Source organism: Pongo abelii, chromosome 8 (genome assembly GCF_028885655.2).
Source record: "Pongo abelii isolate AG06213 chromosome 8, NHGRI_mPonAbe1-v2.0_pri, whole genome shotgun sequence".
In the NCBI taxonomy this organism is placed as follows: Eukaryota; Metazoa; Chordata; class Mammalia; order Primates; family Hominidae; genus Pongo; species Pongo abelii.
Window position 1 is genome coordinate 4,243,470 of NC_071993.2, and position 19,225 is coordinate 4,262,694.

Consider the following 19,225-nt stretch of genomic DNA (forward strand, 5'->3'; position numbering starts at 1 on the left):
ATTGGGCTCTGTCTGGATGTTTCACTTACAGTGGCCCTTCGTCTCCATTTCAATCTTTACTTTATTCATCCTGCTCCACCCCTTTAGCTGCTCAGACAGCACATGTTGGAGCTATCCTCTCTCTCTCTCTATCTCTGTTTCACCCACATCTAACCCATAGCAAATTCTGTCTGCTTAACCTTCAAAATGTATCTATGATCTGGCCATTTCTCTCCATCTCTACGGTGACTACTGTGGTCCTAGCCACTGTCGTTTCCTGCCAAGATGATGTCCACAGCCTCCTATTTGGTATCGAGAGAAGCCGTGGCCCCAACAGCCTAAGCAGTGTATTCAGATGGTGCTGGTTCCCTGCCCCGTATGCTCCATGGCGCCCACTTCTCTGTTTGCATCGCGGCTGCAGGGCCCCTGATGCTTCTGCAACTGCATCTCCGCCAATGTCCTCCCTGGCTCTGGCCCTTCGTACTTCCTCTTTTCTCCGACTTTCGGAATGTTTTCTTCCTTGGTTCAGTTTGTTGAAGACTTTGCTCAAATGTCATTCCCTCTTTAAGGTCTTCTTTCCTGCACCCAGATGGCTTTATTTAAAATCAGCCTCTCTGCCCAGCAACGGCTCCATCCTCCTTCTGCTCATCCCGGCACGGCATTTACCTCCTGAAACACACTAGACATTCTAGTTGTTTATATATATTGTTTGACTTGCCTCTCAAAATGTCAACTGCAGAACAGTGAGGATTTCCAGGTGCCTGGCACTAGCCTAGCCTCACTACGCAGGAGAGGATGCAATGAGTGACAGACTTTCAGTGATTATTGATCAACTGGCTGGTTCGGTGAAACCCAAATCCCTGCCCATTCCATGGGTGCTGGCTCTGCAATTCTTGTGCTGTCCCCTTGGGTTCCCTCAGTGAGAAGCCTCCATGTGAACACACGCTGATCCCTTGCCCTTGACGGTGGTGAGCTGGCTTCATTCACCAGGAGGAACCTCTCGCACTTTCATGGTTCTTCCAGTGATTGAAAGCAGCCATCAGGAGCACTTCATCTTCTGTGGAAGCAATTTTATCAATATAAATCTCCATCATTATCAGGGAAAGACATTAAGAGGAAGACATTCTGTTTCCTGAATTACCCAGGATTAGATTAACAAAGTTCATTTATTATTAAACTAAGGTACTATTAGAATATGCTCCCATGCTGCAGAGCCTAGTTATGGAGTACTAAATGATTCAACAAGATTATTAACCCCTGCATCCTTTAAAATTTTTGAATCCAAATCACTGTGAAACCTACCACAGATAAACACAAGAGGGGTATGAACTATAAACATTGTATATTTGAAACATTAAATTTTATAACTTTCTAAAGCAAATGTCAGATATAAAGAAGATATAAATTGGGAGGAAACCTACAGGAAGCTTCTGAAAGAGCATGGCTGAAATGCAGTTGTATTTCTTTGCCTTCAATGAATAAACATTCAGCGGCTTGCCCATAAGAAAAGGGAAGAGCCCATTCTATATCCCTCTCATCATGCGTATTATAGATCACTTGCCACTGCGTCCATAAATTTTGCGAGCTGCAGTGCCCCTGTCTCTAATATATAAGAGGCAGCACTGTGTTTAATAACGCCTGCCCTGTCACAGAAAGACAATGATGGCATCCTTCTATGACTAGCAAAGACCAGTTATTTTAAAGGGAGGGAAAGAGAGGCTGAATATTGCTGGGCAAGAAAGGAGAATGGCCGTTTGGCTGTGGGCCTGGATGACACACTAAAGGGATATTAATGGTGAGATCTCTCAACGAGACATAAAGTGTGTGGCATTCAAACTCAAAGTGAATAAACTCTACCAACATAAAGGAGGATGCATCTTACGTGTAATCACACCTTGACATAAAAGGTTTCAGTGAAAAGAATTGTGCCCACTTGTCCTGTCCTTCACTTCTCTGACTTCACGTCACACGGAACCACATCATTATCTAAACCTACACCAGCATAAACCACATATCCATAGACTCACACCAGCATAAACCAAACCTAGGCAAACCTAAATATACATCAGAAGTGAAAGTTGCCAATTCATCTTTATTTGAAATATGGAAGATCAAAGGGAGAAAATCTAACCTCTCAACTCAACCTTTAAAAAAATCCCAAAGCACTTAATTTGGTGACAGATTGGTATGTCTAGCCATGCCCTTGGACTGAGTGAAAATGACTTGACAACAGCCCCACAGCATCAGCTGCCCCGAAACTTTGGGCTGGATGCACCTGCACAAAGAGAATGTGGCTCACATTGGGCAGCTTGAATACAGAAGAGGCTGGAATGATTCAGAAATCATTGATTTCAAGAGAGCCTTTAAAACATTTCCTTTTGTCATTGATGATTTACTATTCTGATGTAGCTATCGGCTCACTGGCAAACGGGGTTCTTAAAAGATTACACAAATTCGGAAGGGCTTTCAGGAATCATAAACCAATAATAAAAAAAAAACAGTTCTTCATTCTTTGTTGAAAAACATCCAGAAGACTCTAGGGAAAGATAAGAAGGAGAGTGCTTTATTCTGCCATCTCCAGGACTTGGCAGGTAGTTTTTGGTTCTGCTAAACTGCATGGAAAGAAGAATTCTATGTTAAGCTACAGAAGAGTAGCTGGACTGATACTCCCAAAGAAAAGCGAGAAAAGCAGAGAAAAATAGTAAATAAATAAGTGAATAAGTAACACACTTTTTGAATAAATAAAATCTGTTTGAAGGCATTGGGAACTTCTAAAGCAGCCAGGACTTGAGAGACCAAGACCCAAGAAAGGGAGGGAAGAAGGGAGAAAGAGAGAGAGAGAAAGAAGGACAAGGAGGGAAAGAGAAAGAGAAGGAGGAAGAGAGAGGGAGACAGAGAGAGGGAGAGAGAGAGAGAGAGAGGCTGGGCAGAGACAGAGAATGCCTGCAGAGATAAGTCACTTATTCCATGCACTTCTGTTTCCCTAAAGGCTGTTGTGGACTCAGGGCTAGAGTAGAGAAACCAGGTAATTCTGAGCAGAAAGCCCAAAGCAGAGATTTTGGGCATCTTGGAGAAAACAAACACAAATAGAACCGTGATTGGGATCCACTGAGCTAGGTGGAACTTGCAAGACCCTACTACTAACCCAGGGTTTTTCTCAAGGCATTTGCCGTTCTTTATGCAGGTCAGAGCCCGGCACCGGTACAGAAAGAAGTTGTAATGACAAACAGGTCTTTGACTTCCTCCTGGTGCTCTGGATACTAACTTAGAGTTCAGGACCCAAGAAAGTGGAGTGGCAATGACCACGCCCAGGCTCTTAATGGCACCCCCGGAGGACGGTCCCCAGGAATGGGGTGCAGCTGTCTTACAAAAAGTGAGCCAGTGTCAAGTCAGAGATGCCCATCCTTGGACTTGGCTGCCCACCCTTACTCTGGCTTCTCTTCCAAAAAACACAGTGGCTGTCCTTCAGAAGATGATACCCTCCAGAGCCTCTGCATTTTTGTTTTTTGCATAAAATGGCTATTCTTCAATTAAAAAAAAAAACGGGCTTATCAAAAAAAGGTACTAATAGAGAAAACTGACAAGAAAAGCAGAACCACAAGTTATCAGACAAATACAGCAGTGCCCAGTGTGGAAAATAAGACTCTAGCTTCTACAGACCACCCCAGGATTTGAGCCTGCTGAAGTCAGGTGGCAGGTCCCGAGAGCCCCAGTTGTGACAGTCGGGGTGAACTGTCCAGGCCTCTAGAATTTCAGGTGGGACTGCCCTAGTACTTGGGGTGTAGATTACCAGGTAGATGTGGTACGGTGTCTAACTAGTTGCTAAAATGGTTTGCCAGTCTCTCAACATGTTAAAAATATTTCTATTCTTATACCCAAGACAGTGGTTAATTAATTTAATCTTCTCCTAATGCAGTAACTGAAAATAGAAGACAGGGATCAACCAAACATATTTTTTCCTTCTTTTTCACTTTCTGTGAATAAAGGAAGTCTGTATGTATCAGTTGGTCTGTATCCTTTTCTTCTCCAAGTTATCCCCAGGTATTTCGTGCCTCCCTGTATCCAAACCGACCAGCATAGGCTCGTGTCCAACTAATACTTGGTGAATTAGACTGAATATATCTTTAAAATAACCAGAACCACTAACTCTCCATGTAGGATAGGACCCTTTTAATTAACTAATAATGAAATAATGAAACAGAACATTCTCTCACCATAGGTAGGAAAAAAAAGGATGTTAGACATACATCTATACTATGACCATCTACATGAGAATGCCTTTCTTTGAATTTGTCACTTGTATTTACAAGTCCATGCCTGGGCGCTGTCCTCCCTTTTCCTAAAATGCCCTTCTACGGATGGGCCGAACCTTCCACTCTACAGTATATTCATTCTTCAAGACACACCTTTTCTAAAAAGACTTTCACTTCAAAGGCAAGCAAAATTACTATATTGCTTCTCTGCTCCTTTCCTATTTGACAAGTAGTTCTATCACAGTAATGATCATATATTAAATATTCACTTACAATTATAAAGTAAATTTTATATCTTTAAGAGGCCTACTGAATAAATCATAATATTAATTTAACTACTTCATAGGTAAAATTCATGAAGTCTTTGTCCAATGTGTACACACTTGTTTCCTAGGACATCAACCTTACCACATAATCTCTTGTATACATTAAAGATGAATTCTCCTGAAAAATCTCAAATTGTCTGTGTTTTAAATTCCTTGGGTGCCCACCCTTTGAATTAACTAATAAGTAATTTGAGCATGAAACAACATTTTCTGACCAGAGGTAGGAAAAGAAAGCTGTTAGCAATGCATCCACACTACGACCATCGACATAAGAACCTTGCCTTTCTTTGAATTTGTCACATGTATTTACAAGTCCACACTTGGGCACTGTCCTTTCTTTAAACATGCATTTACATAAATTAATTAAAATAAATAAATTTAACTGTTCTTCTGTTAAATAAGCATTATATGGTGCTATAATTTGTATATTTTTCAAACTCTAGGAAGCCAAGAGCTATTTTATTCACAGTGCTCACTATTTATCTACAAAAATCCTGGCCTATACTGAGAGCTCAGTAGAGGTTTGATGTGTCAATCAAAACCTGAAGACCATTTGGGTATCTGAGAACCCACCTCGACCCATACAAAAGAGGTGCTATTGGGCTGTCACTGAAATGCTTTGTTTCATTTAATAGGAGAGGCATATTTTCACATCCCCTGAAAAAATATTTTACATTGTATTAAAAATAAATATGATATAGGTTTATAGCTGAGTCTTGAAAATCAAGGTGGTAGGAATCCTAATCACCCCCCTGCATCGTCAAAGATACAACTTTCGAATCCACAAAGACGTTACTGCTAATAGCTACGGTTGACCCAAAGTCTTTCTGATAGCATGAACAGTGGGTTAACATATATTTTGTGATATATATATATATAACATAGTATATTCTTATAATAAAGTAAGCTAAGAAACAGAAAATATGATTAAGAAAATCACAAGGAAGGAAAATACATTTACTATTCTTTAAGTGAAAGTGGGTCATAATGAAGGTCTTCACCCTTGTTGTCTTCACATTGAGTGGGCCGAGGAGGGGGAGGAAAGAGAGAGGTTGGTCTTGCTGCCTCAGGGGTGGCAGAGGCAGAAGAAAGTCCACATGTAGGTTGACCTGTATATTTCAAATTCATGTTGTTACAGGGTCTACTATAGTATATATAATTGTGGATTACATATATAATTGTTCAAGAGTCTACTGTAGATCTTATAACATATATAATTAATATTAAATAAATTATAGTTATATATAATTTATTATATATAAATGGTGACTTACTCTCTAAAGCATAAAAATATATCAGTTTTCCGTGACAATGAGCTTTTCTAGCAATAGTCCGACAATATAAGTGTATTCAAGGGGATTCTATCTGGCTTGTCACAATAACTGAATATTTAAAGTTTCCAGTAACAAATGTAAACAAAGAAACCACTCACATGTTGCTGGTATGTCAAGTTGAAATGCCACAAAAGCCATTGAGTTACTTGAATATCTAAATTAGAACATCTAAGAAATGGTTAGACCATATTTTGCCTAAAGATAGATTCATAAGAGAAGGCTGATTTGGGAAGTGTTATGCAAGGATTTCAAGAATTTGGGTAATAAGACACTTTTCCCAAGCCCCACAGATGATCCTGAAGGAAGACTGGCCACTGCCCCAGCCCTCTCTAGGAATGTCATTTTCACATTTGTTTGGGTGGAGAGATGGGAGGGTGGGGAGGTAGAAATCCCTGGCTGTGCAGAATTCCTTGCTAGTCTGGTGAACAGTCAGCCTCCACTAACCCACAAGGAAGACATTTGTCATGTCTCAGCCGCATGTGGTGGAGGGTTCATCTGCAAGTTAAAATTTGGGAGAGGTGAAGAGAAAAATCTCAAAGACAAAACAATAAGGCCTGAGATTCTGAGACAAGTATTTGATGCGTAAGATATGCACAGCTGAGTATTAGGAGGTTACTTGCAGACAATGGCCTATGCCTATTAATGGAAGCTCTGAAATGTTTATGGAGATAGGAGACTGTATCCCTCGCTGACAGGGGACAAGCCCTGGGCACCCTGGTGCACACAGCAGCCTTTCCAAAGCACTCTCTGCTCTTGGGGGAAGTTTGGAAATACACTTTAGCATTCATGCTTTGTAGCTGATAGTGAAATGTTTTGGGGCCAGGGCATCTGCTGTAACCTGGAATTGCATGACCTTGTATAGTGAGGGCAGAGAAATTGCTTTTCTTCTGTGTTCTATTTTGTCTATGCCATTTGATCTTATTTTCTTGAAAAGGAAATGAGTACATGGGCCTTATCTATGCTGGTGTACATGCTGGGTGCAAGTGTTTGTATCTGTGTGTGCAAGCACAGTCTGTGTGATCCCTTCCTCCAGTTGATCAGGGGAAACCTGAGAAAGAAAACGGATCCAGGCCACTGAGGATAGCATCTACCCCCATGACTGTGCAACTTTTCCCACTAAATCCACTGGCCAGTTTTGTCAAACTATCAATCAAACACATTGGTAAGGAGCTGCTTGAGAAGTCAGTTGACTTCTCGGCTAAGGTAGGTATGTTCTAACCTAAGGTGGGTATGTTATTTTAAGGAAATAGATGCAGAACATATAAAATTAACACTTAAAATGACTGGAGTCAGTGTTAATAGCAACAATCATGTCAGCTCACCTTTATTGCTCCTGGCATGCTTTAAAGGATTTTCATTGTTGCTGTTTTTTACGTTTATCAGCCTATAAACTCACAATAACCTTGTGTTAGTTTATTGGGGCTGCTGTAGCAAAGTCCCACTAACAGAGTGACGTGAATAGCAGAAATGCATCATCCCACAGTCCTGGAGGCTGCATGTCCAAGGTCAGGGCACTGGCAGAGTTGGTTTCTTCTGAGGCTGTGAAGAAGTTGCTGTCTGCGGCCTCTTCAGGAGCTCCTGGTGGTTTGCTGACTCTCCTTGGCATTCTTTGACTCCTAGAAGCTTGCTGACTCTCCTTGGCTTTCTTTGACTCATAGAAGCATCACCCAGGTCTCTGTCTTCCTCTTCTCATGGCGTTCTCTCTGAGTGTATCTAAATTTCTTTCTTTTAGTAAGGACATCAGACATGTTGCATTAAGGCTTATCCTAATGACCTCAGTTTAACTTGATTACCTCTGTAAAGACCTTATCTCTAAATACAGTCACATTCTGAAGACTTTAACATACGAATTTTGGGGCAGATACAAGTCAATCCATAACAAACCTTACAAAGCACATTCTAAACTGGTCCCCAGTTTGCGGTTGTGGAAACTGAAGTGCAGGGAAGTCAGGCAGCTTACTGAGGTTTACACAGATGGTGAATATCTGAGCCTGAGTGTCAATCCAGGTAAGCTGGATGGACACACACACACTAAATGGCGCTCTTCAACTCCTCACACTGTCCAGGAATGACCATATTAGGAAATGACCATATTGGTCAAGAGAGGGAAGGGTCATCCAGGCTGAATTTCCAATCTTTTGAGATCAAAATTAGAGAAAATAAATTGAGATTATTTGAAGGCTTTTTAGCTTAATGAAACAAGTGTCCCATTTAATAGAATTTTTATATTCTCCCACTGTACCACATAGTAACTACTTTAAGATAGTTAAATTTGAATATAGATTCCTATTCTGGGAAAAGGACTATTCTGTGTAAGACTTGCAATTTCTTATATAATTGAATATTTTCTGAATAATAATGTAATAGCCTCCCTCTCTCTCCCTCCCTTTTTGTCTCTTTGTTTCTTTCTAGAATAACTTAAAATGTAAGAGTCTGTTTAAATTCATATATTCTAGTACTGGGCCTTAGACATAACTAACAGATGCACAAATTTGCAAGCTATTTTACTAAGTTGTTCATGCCAACTTGAGGTAAACACAGAAAAAATAAATAAAACAATAACAAACTCTGGAGGTTTTTTTTTTTTTTTAATTGTAGTGCATAAAAAGCTGTAGCCCCCCGTGCCCTTCAAACAATTTATTGGAAATGTTAAGCAAAATGTTTCTGCTTCATCTATAATTCCCAAAAAGAACAAAGAGCATGTTGGTTCTTCCTGAAGTTTGTTTGTTTTTTATTTTTTATTTTTGAGTACTGTTCTAAGTGTCATTCAGAATCCACAGTTGGCCCACAGGGTCAAGAAGAAACAGAGATTCTGCCAGTCCTGGGAATGATTTCCATTTCTCCCTCGTTTTCCAACCTCCATTTCTATTCCTGCATTTTAAGCTCGTCTCCACTCTGAACTATTCTTCTGAAATGATGCAAAGCTTTTTCTGAGATGGCAAGTAGGCTTTGTTTTGCAAATAAACCAGAATACCTATTGCTTGCATACATTTTTATTCTCTCTGAAATGGGAGATTCTATTTTTAGACCATGCCATGAGATCCACCCTCTGGGTCTCTGTTAGATGCCAGGGACAAATGAAGAGCTCTTTTGAGGAATGCAAGAAAGTCCCAGCAGTCAGCATGAGAGACAGTCAGAGCTCTTGCATGAAGGTCAGCTTCCGATTTCAAATCTCAGTGTGAGCATTTGCTGCACTGGTTACAGCTCCATCAGCCTTTTAGCCTATGAAGGAATATGAAATCTTTCCATTACAGACTGGTTCTCTCGTTTGTAATTCTCAAATCCAGAAGGGGACATTGAGATGGTAGACTGAAGAAAACCTGTTGTTGTGTGGTCCTTGAGCCTCTTTTTTCAAGTCAGAACCTCTGCTTTGAGAATGCATGAGCAGGTTTCACACAAGCAACCCTGAACTAGAAAGACAGCCAGCTCCAGAACCATCCTGTAGTTGGTTATAATTTTGGCCTTTATCCTTCCCCCACCCTTATATGTCCATATCATGTATCCACCCTGGTTATTTCCGTTTCCCCTGCCTTTTTTCTTAATCACTTCTTATTTGATTACATGCAATTCAATTACTCAACAGAATTCACCACGTTCATAAATGCCTTCATTGCTTGCAGAGTAGAGCTCAGAGAGCAAAGTCTATCATATAGTTTTTACAAGCACACAAGAGGAAGTTGATTTATTCTGATGCACAATTTCTTTCCGATGAGAGCAACCATCTTCTTCCAATTACTTATCTAATTGCAGTGACTCACCAAAATGGAAACTTCATGTAGATAGGAATTAGTATTATTTTAAGGTATTATCATAATAGTGCATTCTGTAATAAAGATGTTAAAATATTTAAGATTGGTTCACTGGACACAAAATAGATCTAATGGCATATCCTTAGGTAATGACTTCATTAAACATAGTTATTCTAACCTGCTCCCTAAAATCCACAGCAGATGTAGATGGTTGGATCTTAATAATCTAATGTTCTTTTCTCTCACACAGGATACAAACTGGGTCTGTACTTTGCCTACTAGTAGGCCCCTGAATGGCATCAATTAGAATGCAAAATTGAGTGCTAATGGTGTTCTTTATTAACATACACTTTTGTAATGAATCTCATTTTAGATATTCAAATACATGAGTTAGCTGACTTGCTCCATGACAGAGTCAAGAACCCACATCTTGATAGCCAAGAACACAGAAGAGTCATTCCTCTAGAAAGCTTCATGAAAATCCCCTAAAGTTAATGCAGACTGCACTCAGAATTTAAAGAAATGCTTTACTCTTCATCTCTCTTCGGGTCTAATTGGCACACACATACGAAAAGGCAGAAGCCCTGCTCTTCATGGCCAGGGTTCCCCAGTGGCTGGCACAGGGCAGAGCTCATTCCAGACCTTCAACAACTTCTTCCTGGCTGATTAAGGATGGATTGATTGGATTGACTTAGGAAGGGGAAGAAGGATGGAGGATAAAAGGTTAGAGCTGCCCTTAATGTAACAGTTTTGCCTGATTTTAGAATATGCACTTTTTTTTTCTTTCAGGATGGTTAAAGGGACAATGTCTGCAAAAGAAAATTTAAAATTCCATGCATCTTTCTTTCTAAATGAATTTCTGTGGCTTTGTATTTTGACCCCCTCCCCACCAAAGAAAGGAAAACCAAATAGGCATAAGGTAAATTTTCATTCTGTTTCATACAAGGCATTTTGTGTGTTCCACAATCAAAATAATCATCTCCCAAACATGGCTGATAACGAACTTACAAAAAAATAATGCAATGACTGACTTTACTGAACTTTAGCAATAGAAGCTATGTTAAGATTCACTTCCCATTCCCTGGTATTTGATTCTCCTGTTGTGAGTGTGGGAATGGCTGAACTCAGCAGAGGCTGTTCATAGTTAATATGTGGGGACATTCACGACGGAAGGCAATTTGCCAATATTCTGTAGCAAAGCAAAAGTAAATTTGTGATTGCATCTTTTTTTATGCAAACATTTTCGAACAATGTCTTCAGGGGAAATGAATGCTTAAATGTATATGTTTCCGATCCATGGATTCCTGCAATTTTTAAAATTATTACACAGTACCACATTATCATAAATTATTTTCATGCAGGAAACTATGGTTTATCTTACAGGCAATTAAAAGCTTCTGTTAGATATTCCCAGCATGACATTCTCTAAGCCATTAGCTTTTTGTAGGTCAAACACATCTCATTGACTTTGAAGCACCTTGGGCAGTGGAGATTGGTCCCCTTCGACTGTGCTATATCATTACCAGTTCTTCTGTGATGTTATTTTCTGACCCTCGACCTGTGGCTCTGTGTGATTGTGATGGAGAGGAACTTTGTCACCAATATCAAGTGATGTATTTTCATTGTTTTCTGGGTCAAGAGAGAAATGATTGTTTCCTTGTTAACCTTTGGAGTTATAAGAATTTAGTTTGTCTGATCTTTGTGTGTGTGCAATTGAAGCTCTGAGCTGGATCACATTTCTGGGTTCACGCTGTCTATGTTTGAAAACCAGAGGCAGAGATCTGTGAGTCTAATCTTCAGATTCAGGGGGTCAGCCTCCGGAGTCTGATGCTGGTTCTGCTCCCGTACCTGTTGTGGAGTGTTGGGGAAATATCAGGACCTCCCAGCCTTAAAAAGGATCCAAGTACATAAAAGTGTTTGGGACTTCTCAGCTGCAGAGGAATCTTTGCTTTCTTCTGATGGGTACTCTGCTAGAAAGGAGGCAGGGAGACACTCAAGACTGCTCTCCTAGCTGTCAGTGCCACCGGTATAGCTGTCAGTGCCACCGGTAATATTCCTCGCAATGAAGAAAGACTGCTGGTATTTGATTGCTTTTCCCTTTCTCATTCTCTCGTACAGTCTACATTGCAGGGCACAAAATTCCTGCACTCAAACACTCCATGCTTGCCAAGGTCCACATGTAGAATAGCTGGCCCACAGAAATTCTCTTACCTCGACTTTCAGGGCAAGCTGAGGCTTCTAAGTGAGAGACCCCTTCTGCTCTCTGGCAATGAGCGGCCTATGCAGTAATTGTACCTCCCATTAAGGTGTAACTTCCATCTAAAGCTTCTTGTCTGTTCAGTTTCTTCTGAAAAGAGCTTTATTGCTTTGTGTTTTGTGCAGAGATTGAAACTGATTATTATCAGATATGAAGAAACCAGCTTTGTTTTAATCTTGATAACTCCCAAAGGGATTGCTGCAATGACTTAACTATCTGTAAGTCCTCAAATCCACCTTTACTTGGATTTTCCATTTTAAATTGTTCTCAAAAATTCTTTTCTTCCTCCCTCTCTCTGAGAGTATTTTTACTTGTATTCATCTATTCTTCTTTGAAACATAGTACAGAAATGATCAATGCTTAATCATAGGGCCAATATTATAAGAATTTATTAGTTAACATTTGTAAAGATCTTTGACGATAAATTAATGCATTTAAGTAGTAAGCCTTCCTCAATTGTTATGTATAATTATTTTTAATGTGTTTTCAAATTATAGTTTACAAATGTCTACTAGAGCTACACAAGCCTAGATTATTAGACAGTTCTCCTTATAGAATTTCTGTAATCCCAGTGGAAATCTTAAGTTTACATACTTGTTTGTTAGAAGTATTAAAAGTTGGCTAGGCACAGTGGCTCACACCTGTAATCCCAGCAGTTTCGAAGGTCGAGGCAGGTGGATCACCTGAGGTCAGGAGTTCAAAACCATCCTGGCCAACATGGTAAAACCCCGTTTCTACTAAAAATACAAAAATTAGCTGGGCATGGTGGTGGGCGCCTGTAGTCCCAGCTACTTGGGAGGCTGAGACAGGAGAATTGCTTGCACCTGGGAGGCGGAGGTTGCAGTGAGCCAAGATCATGTCACTGCACTCCAGCCTGGGTGACAGAGCGAGACTCTGTTCCCCCGCCCACCCCCCACCAAAAAGAAAAGAAAAGAAAAGAAAAGTATTAAAAATCAACTCTATTTCCATCTCTCTTTTTAAAGAAGGCAACTTTCTAGACTTCTTGAAGAAGAGAAAAGCTCAGGCAAGCTGTGTGTTTTCCTGTGAAAACTTCAAAATGAAATTAACTGAACACTGAAATGTAATTTTCTTCTTAGATGAATATAGCTTTTGGTTTTTGTTTCTTTACAATTTTTATTTTAGTTTCAAGGGGGTACATGTGCAAATTTGTTACACTGGTAAACTGCATGTCATTGGAGTTTGGTGTACAGATAATTTTGTCACCCAGGTAATCAGCATATACTGGCAGGTTTTCAACCCTCACACTCCCACCCTCCACCCACAGCTAGACCCCTGTGCCTATGGTTCCCTTCTTTGTGCCCATGTGTACTCAATGTTTAGCTCTCAGTTGTGAGAACATTCAGCGTTTGGTTTTCTGCTTCTGTATCAATTCATTTAGATTCCTCCAGCTCCATCAATGTTGCTGCAAAGGATATGATTTCTGAAGTCTTTCTTAATGATTGAAGCTGCTTCCACTCTTCCTTCTTTTTCTCTGTTGAAAGTCTTCATTAGACTATGCTACCAATAAATCTATGGGTAATATATTAACTGTTTAGAGGCTTAGGTAACATGTAACAAATAATTATTGGGCTCCTATTGCTCTGAGATCTCTAGACACTAATAGAGAATAATGTTTGTAAAATATAATACAGATTGAGATTTTCAGAGTGAACTGCAAAGGGCTGATTTAGGAGGAAGGAGACACATAATTATCTTATCTGTAGTCATCCAAACAGGAGTTGTTTTGGAGAGGCATAGGCAAAGAAGAGCAAGAAACAAAGTTTAAAAGTATTATAAAGGAAGGGCTAACAAGATCGGGTGTTCACATATTTTGTTTACTTTTCTCTTTGTCCATTTATTAATTCATTCAAGAAAAAAAGTATTGAATGCCTACTTTGCATCTTTCCCTATGTTAGGTCCTGAAAACAAGAAGAGAAATAAGTCTCTGAAATTAAGGAGTCCAAATTCTGGTCATTAGAAGGGTTGTGTAAAACCAGTGATTGCATTGCAATGACATGAATCATATGACATAGCAGGGAGCATGGCTAATCCTATTGTCTACTTGATCGGGCCTTGTGGTGCCCAGATTAAACATTACTTCTAGGAGTGTCTGTGAGGGTGTTTCTAGATGAGATTAACATTTGAACTGGTGGATTTAGTAAAGCCGATTCGGATTACCCTCCACAAAGTGAGTGGGCATCATCCAATTCCTCAAGGACTTGAATAAAACAAAAGGTTAAGGGAGAAAGAATTCTACCTCACCCCCTTCCTTTTTCTGCCTCAGCGTTTGGCTGGAACAAAGATTTTCTCCTGCCCTTGTACTGGAGTCACACCACCTGCTTTCCTGTGTCTCCAGCTCCAATTTTCCATAATAAATATATACATATAGATCTAGATATCTATATATCTGCATCTATCTAGTATCTATAAATATCTCTATCTATATAGATATATAGATAGATATAAATTGATAACTATATAGATATATTGATAACTATATAGATACAAATTGATAACTGTCTATATAGATAGATAAATATATAGGAAATATACAGGTTATATGTCTATATCCCTTATTGGTTCTGATTCTCTGGACACCCTTGATTAAGACAGCAGGTAAACAAAAGCATTTAAACAGAAGAAAAGCCAGAAAGAAGGAAACTTGCTGGTGGGCTACTGAAATAATGTTACTGCCAGAAAGGAAGTAGAGGGGATGTCTAGCATGATGAACACAATGTGGAGGGGAGGTCTGGAATATGAGGAAGTTAAAAGTGGGTCAGTCTTACAGGAATATCAAATTGATACAAAAATGCTGAAACAGGTGTGGGTGGAAGGTCAGGATTAGAGACCTTACTCAAAAGATAATTGACGTGAGGAGCATACGTATTCTTCTCAAGTGAGAAACAGATAAAGAAAAAAAAATAAGACATAAGAGATAGATGAGGGGCTCTAATACATTTCAAAAAAGCAAAAGAGACTGAATAAATGGATAAATAACTCTAAATAAGCATTGACTATGAAATGCAATAATAATAGCAATGAATAAGCTGATGTACTTTAAATGAAGGAGAATTAAAATATATGAATAAAATGACATGTAAAACGAGATTGAAATGATTAATATAAAAATAAAGAATTGCAAAATGCTGGGCAGTGAAAAATGCACATTTGCGCTTTTTTGGTGGAGACCCTGTGCAGGCATGGCATCAACAGGCTGGTGTCTCCTCCTCACACACTGGAAGTGGCCTGGGCATATTTGGTTATAAACTGTATTGGTCTGTTTTCATGCTGCTAATAAAGACATACCTGAGACTGGGTAATTTATAAAGAAAAGAGGTTTAATGGACTCAGTTCCACATGGCTGGGGAGGTCTCGCAATCATGGTGGAATGCAGAGGAGAAGCAAAGTCATGTCTTACATGGCAGCAGGCAAGAGAGCTTGTGCGGGGAAACTCCCCTTTATAAAACCACAAATCTCATGAGACTTAATCATTGTCATGAGAACAGCATGGGAAAGACCTGTCCCATGACTCAATTACCTCCACCTGGTCTCTCTTGACACGCGGGGATTATGGGGGTTATATTTCAAGATGAGATTTGGTGGCTACACAGCCAAAGTATATCAAAACATACTCTTCCTTCAACTGTAGAAATTTTACTTTATTTTTTAAGTCCATAATTGCAAGTAAATCGGGGTGGTTAAGTGGGCAAAGAACTCTTTTCAAAGGTCTAGCTCAAGGATTGCTTTCAGGGGCAACAATCTGTGTTGTGTTTCTCAACCACAGATTCCTTTGTCAGCCCCCTGAGATATCCTACAACTTCTTTGATACCAGTTGATAAGGAGAAATAGACATAAATCCATCTTGACAAATGAAGAAAAAAATTCAAGCCCTGGGATGGTGGATTCACAGCTTCACATATGAAGAATATCATATGTAAAACCTAAATAAAAGGAAGGTTTTTATTTTTATTTAGTTAAACTACAGCTTTTTTTGTCAAAGCTGGCAAAAATAAGCACATTGATGCAAATATATTTTCTAGGTATTACTTATCTGTAGAATTGAAAATCTAGTCATAAGTTTAAAATATACTTCAACAGAGATTGGACAAGTTCAGAAAACTCAAAAGGAATGAAATGTTATCAGCTGTTCCCAGAAAAGACTTTTCTTCTCCAAGAAAATAATAAGTTGCTTCTGTTCTTATAGATGAGCCTCTGTAAAGCAAACATTATTTATTTATTATAAAATATTGAGACTGTCTGCCTTTTTATGCAATTATGTCTTTGTTTTTATTCAAATTTCAGAGAGTATTAAGAACATTTTATGCATTATGTATGGATCAAATATCAATTGATCAAATATACATTTGAAGAAAATATATTTAATTTGTGCTTAAATTGCATAAAAATATTCACTTTATTCTGCCCCATTTTTTTCTAATAGGTATATTATTCCCTACAGAAAATAGGATTTGTAAAAAAAACCCCATATGGTGACAACTTTCCCAGAACATATAATTATGGTAGACTGAATATTTAAAAAGTAGTCCACAATTTCGTGAGGGCAAAAAGCTTGTCTGTCTAGTCTCAGCATCTAGTGCCGGGTTGTAGTTGGTGTTCAATAAATATTTTTGGACGAATAAATGAATGAATGAATGAATGAATGAATGAAAACATGTTGTCATGATCTACTGATTGATTGTGAGCTCTCTGTCTGGGTGTACGTCTGCATTCAACATTTCCTATGGCAGCCAAAGCCTTTTCCTCATCATTTTGTAATTTGTCTAGACTACAAAGAATAAACCCAAAGCATGCACAGCATCCACCATTCAACAAATTACAAAGCAGTAGCGTTTGAGGCACTCTAAAAACTGAGTACTTTATGTCATTATCAAGTTCCAGTCTCTAGGTAGGTTTTCAGCAAACGGGATTATTATTTTTAAAAGTTGTTGAGACTAGCCTCATATACAAGCTCAAACAGGGTTGAGAGATAATTGTGGTGTTTGGCATACATCATGAAAGTAAAGGAGAAGTTTTGAATCATCAGGATCTACTATTCTGGCCATAGAAAGTTAACAGTAAGAAGAAGAAAGTCACCAGCAAAGCATGTGTTAGAGCCACACCATACAGTAAAAGATGGGTTGAACTGATGCTGGTTTACACTATAGTGAGTTTCCTTATATTCGTGACAGCGTGCAAACTTGTAACTCCTGGTTGTTTTCAATAATGTCTAAGATGATTGCTTTTAGTTCTTTTAAAGAAAATTATCCATCAATTATGGCCCATGTTTTTAAATGTAATATCATTCACCACACATCCTCATTTGACTTTGAACGACACCTAAACCTCATTTCACTGGTAGGATTTACCATAAAATCAATCAGGAACAAATAAAAATATGTTAGAATTCCAAGCTCATTCTTATGTGTGCTCAAAATGTCAAGTATGGAAAGATATTTTATTTTTATTTTTTTCTGAGATGGAGCCTTGCTCTGTTGCCCAGGCTGGAGTGCAGTGGTGCAATCTGGGCTCACTGCAACCTCCACCTCCTGGGTTCAAGTGATTCTCCTGCTTCAGGTTCCTGAGTAGCTGGGACTACAGATGGGGTTTCACTGTTTTAGTCAGCCTGACCTTGAACTTCTGACCTCAAGTGATCTGCCTACCTCAGCGTCCCAAAGTGCTGGGATAACAGGCATGAGCCACTGCTCCCGGCCTAGAAAGATAATTTATAAAGAAACACTAAATTATGCAGTTAGCCTAATCCTCTATTTTAAAACAAAATAAAATGTATCAGCATTTTCATAAATGTGGCAACCATTCATGATTTATGTGTGTGGCATAAATATTATGTACACACCCTGCCATTAAATTAACACCAGAACTCTCAATATTTCATATTACTTTCAATTAATATGAATTGACTATGAAAATACTGTCATGTAAAACATTATGTATGAGATGAACTCTAGACTATATCAAAGGGACCTGGTCAAAGGGAAATAGAGTGAATTGGAGGAAAGCACTGAGAAATTTATCTGGAACAGGTATCAGAAACTGTAGTAACACACAGGCCAAATCCAGCCAACCAACTGAATTTTTTTTCTTAAATAAAGTTTTGTTGGGACACTGCCACTTCCTTTTTTTCCTGCATTGTCTGTGGTTGTTCTTAGTAGCTTTGGCAGAGAACTATGTGGCTTACAAAGCCTAAAATATTATGTATTTTGCCCCTTAGGGAAAAAAAATTTACTTACGATTGCCTAATATATAGCATAGAAAATTTAAAAAAAAATTAAGAGATAAAAGATAGGCCGGGCACAGTGTCTCATGCCTGTAATTCCAGCACTTTGGGAGCCAAGGGTGAGTGGATCACTTGAGGTCAGGAGTTCAAGACCATCTTGGCCAACAGGGTGAAACCTCATCTCTACTAAAAGTACAAAAATTAGCCAGGTGGTGGTGGTGCATGCCTGTAGTCCCAGCTACTCCGGAGGTTGAGGCAGGAGAATCACTTGAACCAGGAGGCGGAGGTTGCAGTGAGCTGAGATAGCAGCACCACTGCACTCCAACCTGGGTGACAGGGTGAGAGTGTATAAAAAAAAAAAAAAGACATAAAAGATAGACAAGAGGCTCTAATATATCTCTAAGAAGCAAAAGAGAGCAAATGAATGGATAAATAACTCTAAGAAATGACTATAAAATGTAATAATTACAGCAATTAATCTGATGTACTTTAAGTGGCGAATTGAAATATATGAATAAAATAACATGTAAAACAAGATCAGAATGACTAATATAAAAGTATTCGGAATGTCTTATCAGGAAAATGACCCACATATTGTTTAGCTTTACACATTGTTTAGACAATTATGCATGCTGCTATATATAAGGTCAAATGCAAAAAGATATCTTTTAAAAGCATGGACATGAAAACTCATGGGTACAACTGCACAGGAGAATTCATGAAAGCTGTAGAAAGGGAAAATGGCCAGTAAAATAATCCAAACCATGCAAAAGAAGACAACAGAAGAGAAAATAAAAGGAAGAGAGAAAACATAAAAAAAGCAGCCATCAGATGATAAAAATAAATTACTAATATATGAATTGTAAATGTCATTAATTACAATGTAAAAATATAAAATCATTTCCTAAAAGGCAAAACTTTTTTTTTGAGATGGAGTCTTGCTCTGTCGCCCAGGTTGGAGTGCAGTGGTGCGAAGTCAGCTCACTACAAGCTCCGCCTCTTGGGTTCACCCCATTCTCCTGCCTCAGCCTCCCGAGTAGCTGGGACTACAGGCGCCCGCCACCACGCCCAGCTAATTATTTGTATTTTTTT

The 19,225-nt window shown here is 38.9% G+C and overlaps 1 long non-coding RNA gene across 1 annotated transcript in view; it reads right to left on the bottom strand.

Annotated features, from left to right (window-relative positions):
- Positions 1-746: 746 nt before the first annotated feature.
- The window catches only part of LOC103891568 (uncharacterized), a 36,905-nt gene continuing 18,426 nt past the window's right edge, over positions 747-19,225 (bottom strand). The window contains exon 3 of the long non-coding RNA XR_655822.3: positions 747-1,036. This is a non-coding gene — a long non-coding RNA (uncharacterized LOC103891568). The remainder of the gene's footprint in view (positions 1,037-19,225) is intronic.